Source organism: Garra rufa, chromosome 5 (genome assembly GCF_049309525.1).
Source record: "Garra rufa chromosome 5, GarRuf1.0, whole genome shotgun sequence".
NCBI classification, from domain to species: Eukaryota; Metazoa; Chordata; class Actinopteri; order Cypriniformes; family Cyprinidae; genus Garra; species Garra rufa.
In genome coordinates, this window is record NC_133365.1 from 42090729 (window position 1) to 42098353 (window position 7625).

At 34.5% G+C, this 7625-nt stretch overlaps 1 long non-coding RNA gene across 1 annotated transcript; it reads right to left on the reverse strand.

Moving 5' to 3' along the window:
- Positions 1-744: 744 nt before the first annotated feature.
- LOC141334586 (uncharacterized) lies at positions 745-5022 on the reverse strand. Its single transcript, XR_012355577.1, has 3 exons — positions 4971-5022; positions 1755-1853; positions 745-945 (listed from the first exon to the last, which is right to left on the reverse strand). It is a non-coding gene; the product is annotated as an uncharacterized lncRNA (long non-coding RNA).
- Positions 5023-7625: the final 2603 nt, after the last annotated feature.

Consider the following 7625-nt stretch of genomic DNA (forward strand, 5'->3'; position numbering starts at 1 on the left):
CTCTTCATTGAATTAACTTATATGTTTAAGTACAGATAACTTAAAACAGCTAATAGACTAAACTTCAGAAATTTTCATCTTATATATTCTTTACTTGTATTAAATAATTTATAAATTATTAAAACAAGTTTTTTTCCCCACATCAACCACTTTATTAGGCTTATTCTGCATTTACATTACATTGCTTATAAAGGTAAGCACCTATTTTGTAACAGTAAGCTCACATTTTTAAAAGACATGAACAACAAAAGCATGAGCTCATTTTTAACAGTAAAAATCATATTTTTGTCTATAAGCTCACATTCAGTCATTTTTAAGACACATGAAAAAGAAATCATAAACTCACATTTTTTAGAAAACCTTAACTCATTTTTAACACAAAGTATTTTTGACTGTAAGCTCACATTTTTAAAAGACACAAACAAAATAGCTAATTTTTAACAGTAAGCCCACATTTTTAAAAAGACACAAACATCATGAGCCACATTTTTAGAAGACAGGAACTAATTTTTACAGTAAACTCTTATTTTTGAATGTAAACTCACATTTTATCACATTTTTAAAACAGGTCATTTTTAACAGTAAGCTCACATTTTTAAAAGATGTGAACAACAAAATAATCTAATTTTTAACAGTACACTGTTTTTAAATGTAAACTTATTTTTTTAAATCACATTTTTACAAGACATTAACAACCAAATGTAAAGGTGATTTTGATTTTTTTTCTCAGATGACAAGCACAAAAACAGTAGCACATAAATTTGTCCAAACAGAAGGCACATTGATCCAGGAAGGTCACGTAGATTGTCCATCACCACTTTTCCCTCAGTTACTATACCAAATGAGAGGCGCAAATGCAGAGTTGAGAGGCTGAAGAGTAGTCCCATCTTCAGCTATTACAATCCCCACTGGCACGTCATGATTCGAGCTGCGATCATCAGACATCTAGTGAAGATGAATAAACACTATCAAATTAAAGTTAATTTAATTAATAATTCACATACATGCAAGCTCATATAGATTTCAAACACTGCAACTTAACCTTAAGGAACAGTTCACTCAAAATTTAAAATTCTCACCCACATGTCGTTCCACACCCCTAACACCTTCGTTCATATTCCAAACAGAAATGAAGATATTTTTAATGAAATCCAAGAGATTTCTGTTTCTCCAGAGATCCAGTGTAACATATTTAAGGTCCAGAATGATAGGAAAGGCATTAAAAAAATCCATGTGGCTTCAGTGGTTTAAACTCAATTTTATGAAGCAGCACGTGTGTTTAGTACAAAAATTCTAATTTACCACTATATTTACAAAATAATATTATTCGAGGCCAGTTCACACTTCAGATCTTGCGTGAACACAAAACATGCACTACAATGCTCTCGTGAACATGCGTTGCAAATCTGTATTTTTAATAGTTTGTTTCGTGCAAACAAAGCATGTACATTGTTTTATAAAATGGAGGTTAAACCACTGGAGCCACATGTAAATGTGTACTTTAATGTCTTTCTTACCTTTTGTCCCTCTATGGAGGAATGGAAACCTCTTGAATATTATTATTTTTTTAAATCTTAATTTGTGTTCCAAAGAGGAACAGAAGTTTTACGGATGTGGAATGACTTGAGTGTGAGTAATTAATGACAAAATTCTAATTTTTGGGTGAAATAACCCTTTAGATTAAAATGTATATATTGAGTGTGTGTGTGTGTGTGTGTGTCTTTTTAAAATTATTTTCTACATGGAATACTTACCAAAAATGTCTTGAAGAAATCTCCAAACATCTCCAAACAAGAGAGGTAGTGTAGTCCTTGGAGCAAAAGTGTTCAGCCCTCAGCTGGCTCTAACAACTTCTGTGGGGTAATAAAATTTTTATTAAATCCAACCACTTTTACTACATTTTTTTTAATGAAATGTATAACAGCATTTAAATCAGGGGTGTCAAACTCAATTCTTGGAGGGACTGAGCCCTGCACAGTAGAGGTCGACCGATATTGGTTTTTACCGATACCGATAGCTAGGTTGGACCACACTGGCCGATACCGATTAATTAACCGATAGTTTTTGAAAATGGATACTGAACAGCATTAAAAATAGTGATCTACTATTTTCTTTTAAATACTAAACCATACTTTGTAAATGAATAAAAATATTATTTATTATATATTGATAATTAAAGTTATTTCATAGTTCATTAATGTTAACAAAATATCAGTAAATGTTGAAATTAACACACTCTAACAAGGAACAACACTTCTATTCTACAGCTTTCATTAATCTTAGTTGATGTTACGAATGGACTCATTGTCATCTTTACATTTTAACAATATGTAAAATTGCAGGTTCTATGCTATTTGTTTATATTTGCCATCTTAAAATTACGATTCAATTTAATTACGATTTTCAATATTAACTAAATATAACCATGCGTCACATTCTCAGTTTTCAATGCACATGGCACCATTTTCATATACATTTTATATCAAATTTTTGTGCAAAATTTACTTTTTTTTTATTATATAAGCAGGCTACTTAAAAAAAAAAAAAAAAAAAAAAAAAAACATTTACTTATTTAAAATAAGCGTTCTTTAAGAGTCGGCAAGTTTACAGAACATAGTTATTGTTTTTTCTTTTTTGTTTGATTATTACTGATGAGATCACAGACAGTCGCTGCTTTAACCGGCTGCATTCAAACGAATGCACAGATTTATTTCGATGTATCAGATGTTTTGTCCTGCTCTGAAAACATAACTGACTGTGTGTACATCGAAAGTATTCGAAAATCCATGTGCATTTAACCTCATCTGCAAACAAGCTTTTTTAAGACGAACAGACACAAAGAGAAAGTGAAAGTCCGTCAGTGCGCGAGTTTAGTGCATCTAATAGTACTGCATTACAAACAGCAGAAATGAAGGCATATCTAAAGTAAAACACTGCGATTGAAAACTCACACTGTCAAACAATGCACACGTAGCTCACAGTGCAAATTCTGTGCAATGAAGCCTGCCGCGTTTCTGGCGCGCACACGTGCCATGTGCGGGAAAAACACAAGCTCAACTGGACAAAAGTGCAGCGCTGCGTTGCGCGGACAACTCGCAGGTATCTCTCTCTCACACACACAAGACGCGTCGCGTGTAGTTCAAGCAGAAATCTAAAACAGTTTATTTAATCACCAAACGGGCAAATGTTTACCTCCAGAAAGATCAAAAAACCAGCAAAGGTTAGTCTAGACAGATTAAACGGAAAGAGAAAGTGCGATCTATATCGTTAATTGCAGCCATTTCAGAAACAAATTCTTTTCTGTTTTACATTTATGTTTAAATATTATTTGTTTGTGTTTTGTTTCAGTTAAATATATTAATTACGAAAGAAGTTTGTGTTATTTGTAAATGTCAGACGTGATATGAATTGGACGAAAATACGCCGGGAGAATTGGAGAGGGTCAGACACAATTTTTGACCACTTCGTACGTTTTTATTTGTGAAAAATACCTCCTTAAACGAATTTCGTTTTGTATAATTTTTATCTTCATTTTTAATATACATTTTTGTTAATCAGTTATTAAAATCAAATAAGAACAGGAAAATGGCATTGTGAAATAAAGTGCGTAACAAGATGCAAGCCTATGCTTTAAGGACCTGAAGAAAAGGCTAAAACATAAATTATAGTTCTATATGAAGCATACAGACATTAGTGCTACAGAAATACAAATATTTTGCTGAAATGCACAATACTCAATCTTCCAGCCCAGGGTCAAGTCTTTATGAACATTAACAATGATTTTGGACAGAGGATGTAATGTTAAACTATGGCGTGCACAGATATGTGACTCGGCAGGATTCTGTCGGCTGAATTAACACAGTTTGCTTTCTCATGTCATGTCTTTAAATCTACAACTTTGCTGGCTAAAAATATGACTATAAATCAATACAAATATATGGTAACAATCCTGACATTAAACATTGGTCTGTGGCTTAACCTCTACTCTAAGACGGCGGAGCATGAGCGCTTCAGCAAAGAATGCAACTCGGAAAAACTATCGGCAAGGGTTTTTGCCGATAACCGATAGTTCGGCCAATCAACTATCGGTGCCGATTAATCGGCAAAACCGATAGATCGGTCGACCTCTACTGCACAGTTTAGATGCAATCCTAATCCTAAAGTTAACGTTGTTACCTTAAACGTACATTCACAGGGACATGGCAAACAGACACAGCTCTGCTAATGGTAACTTGATTTAAAAAAAAAAATTCAGGTAAGATTAAATACAATTGATAAAATCTATAAAAACGAAAATATAATATTATGCACCAAGAACACATTACATCAACAGAATTATTAATTAAAAATATATTCCTATCTCTATAAATGTGTCACAATTTCGTTAATTTTTAGCCTCGCATTGTTCTCCTCATAAAACCTTTAAGTGGGGAAAGGTCTGCGATTTTTAGTAAACATGATATTGGTCACAGATATTGGTCAAAGATATTCCTAAAATGACAACGTCTTCAAGCGGCAACCCAATTTTACACCAGAAGTATATGAAAAGTATTTCAAATATAACTAATAATTTCACAAATAACACACAGGGACATTTCAGTGAGCCTGGGAGTAAATTATAACTGTTACTCAAAGTTAGAGCCACACGGATGCAATATACTGTTAACGTTACCTCACGTATTTTCATTCTCAACTGTTTATGATCATTTAAGACATAAATGACAAAGAGTTTACGTGAATAATCACCAAGTGCCTCATTTTGAAATATTTTTCCGTGTATTTGACCGTTTAGGCGCGCACCTTGAGGTAAAAGCGAACTTTAACGTTAACATGTCCGTGTTCTGCTCCGTCTCTGAGCGCATACACAGAACAGAACAAGTTCTCATTATCGCTTTTAAAAACACAACATCAAAGAAACATTAATAAATTGAGCACTTCAAAACGTACAGGCGTGTTAAACATTAACTTACCAGCGTAATCCATGGGCCTTCATCACGACTCCATCCCTGTCTCTGCCTGCTTGGCTGCCTGCTTCACGACCGCCTGCCTGCAAGTGCCGCTGAGCTGGGGGAGGAAAACAGAAAGTTAAGCGGGAAATTCAAATGTTCTTACAGAAAGTTAGAAACTCAGGCGTGTTTATAACTACAAAAATTAAACGGCAACCAAGCGAAATTTAGACTTATATTTTACCATTAACCTACCTGTGTAACGTCACTCTAAAAAATCTTTCACGACGACTCTCTTCCCCCTGTTTTCCCGCCAGCATACTTGTGCTGCTACTGGAGCAAAACGGAAAAATAACATTAGAATAAAGTGTAAATCAATTTAGAAAAATGTATATAAGCATTTTCTCTACTTACTAATTTAACTTGTGTCTTTCTTCTGTCAGATGGTTTCTGCTAATGCCTCTGTTCTGCTGCTGCTTCAGCAAATTTCAGCATGACAAGAAAAATTACCGCCTTATGTCATATAACTTATATCGACCAATCAGCGCGGTTGTCAAAGCAGAATTTCAAGCGCGACCAATCATTTTAAACAAAGACATGGTGAACCTTTCAAATTAATTAAAATCTTGAGTTCAGAAAACTTAAAATATTAATTTAAAAGTTTTTTGTTGCCAAACGAGTAAGTTAACCACACCTGTTTAAGTTTTGATGCCAAAACTTGCCATTTTAAGTAATGTCAAGTTATATTAACTTAATTTCTTTATTAATGACAACAGTGGGGTTTACAGTTTAGTTCAATTCAATTCAAGTTTATTTGTATAGCGCTTTTCACAATACAAATCGTTGCAAAGCAGCTGTACAAAAGTTTAGGCTACTACAATATATTTAGTAGCTTTTTAGTGGTGAATACTGTATGTTAAGTCGATGTACATATGATATAAATGTTAAAATCAGTAACTGTGTAATCAAACAGATGATGAACACTAATTGCAATGATTATGTGCAGTAATCAAACTTGTAGGAAAATTATGTAGTGCTGTATGTTGTTTCAAGGCTGGCATCATCTGCGGTCCTCTGAGGGGTTGGCATCATCTCTTCTTCTGAATCCAGGCTGAATCTTGTGTAAATCCTAGTTACCACGGGATGGAAATCCCGTGGCAGAGACAGAGAAACAAATAGAGAAATAATTAGCGTAGCTGCTGTTCCAACTTCCAACCAAACAAAAATGATGTGTTTAGCCCAAGCTGAAGAATATTAATGTGCATTTGATCAGATGTAACTGAAGTACAATGTTATGAGATACATTATGTGAATGCTTGGCTAAAGAGATGAGTCTTTAATCTAGATTTAAACATACAGAGTGTGTCTGAACCCCGAACGTTATCAGGAAGGCTATTCCAGAGTTTGGGAGCCAAATGAGAAAAGGCTCTCCCTCCTTTAGTGGACTTTGCTAGACTAGGTACTACTAAAAGTCCAGAGTTTTGCGACCTTAGGGAGCGTGAGGGATTGTAGCGTAGTAGGAGACTAGTTAGGTATGCAGGAGCTAAACCATTAAGGGCCTTATAGGTAAGAAGTAGTTTTTTGTAAGTGATACAGAACCTAATAGGTAGCCAGTGCAGAGACTGTAAAATTGGGGTAATATGATCATATTTTCTTGATCTGGTAAGGACTCTAGCAGCTGCATTTTGGACTACCAGATTATTTATTGAAGAAGCAGGACAACCACCTAGTAGTGCATTACAATAGTCCAGTCTAGACGTCATGAATGCATGAACTAACTTTTCTGCATCAGAAACAGGTAACATGTTCCGTAGCTTAGCAATGTTTCTAAGATGGAAGAATGCTGGTTTTGTAACATAGGAAATATGATTTTCAAAAGACAGGTTGCTGTCTAATATAACACCCAGATTTTTGACTGTAGAGGAAATAACAGTACATCCGTCTAGTTGCAAGTTGCAGTTTAAGAGATTCTGTGTACTGTTTTTTTGGTCCAATAAGTAATATCTCGGTCTTATCCGAAATTAACAGTAGAAAATTATTGGTCATCCAGTCTTTCACATTTTTAACACACTCTGTTAACTTTGCTAAGTTAGAAGTTTCATCTGGTCTTGTTGAAATATATAGTTGAGTATCATCAGCATAACAATGGAAACTAATCCCATACTTCCTAATAATATTACCGAGGGGTAACATGTAAATTGAAAATAGTAGTGGACCTAGGACAGATCCTTGTGGCACTCCATACTTTACTGGTGATAACTGCGATGACTCCCCGTTTAAATAAACAAAGTGATAGCGATCGGACAGGCATGATCTGAACCATCTTAAAGCCTGCCCTTGAATACCTATATATAGTTTTGTAATCGATCTATGAGAATTTCATGATCTATAGAGTCAAACGCAGCTATAAGATCAAGTAAAACTAGCAATGAGACGCAGCCTTGATCTGACGTAAGTAGCAAGTCGTTTGTGATTTTTACTATAGTTCTGTGAAAACAGGTTTACAAATGTGTCTCATTACAAGAGATTTGTACATTTGTGCAGTGGAAATGGGTTGAAGAGTTTGAGAATGGAACCTGCAACAGAAACCTTGTCGGTGGTGAAGGAGTATAAAAGCAGTCGCCTTAATTCTTTATGCAGCCTTAAATGAAATGCTTTTAATATTTTAAGCAGAAATGT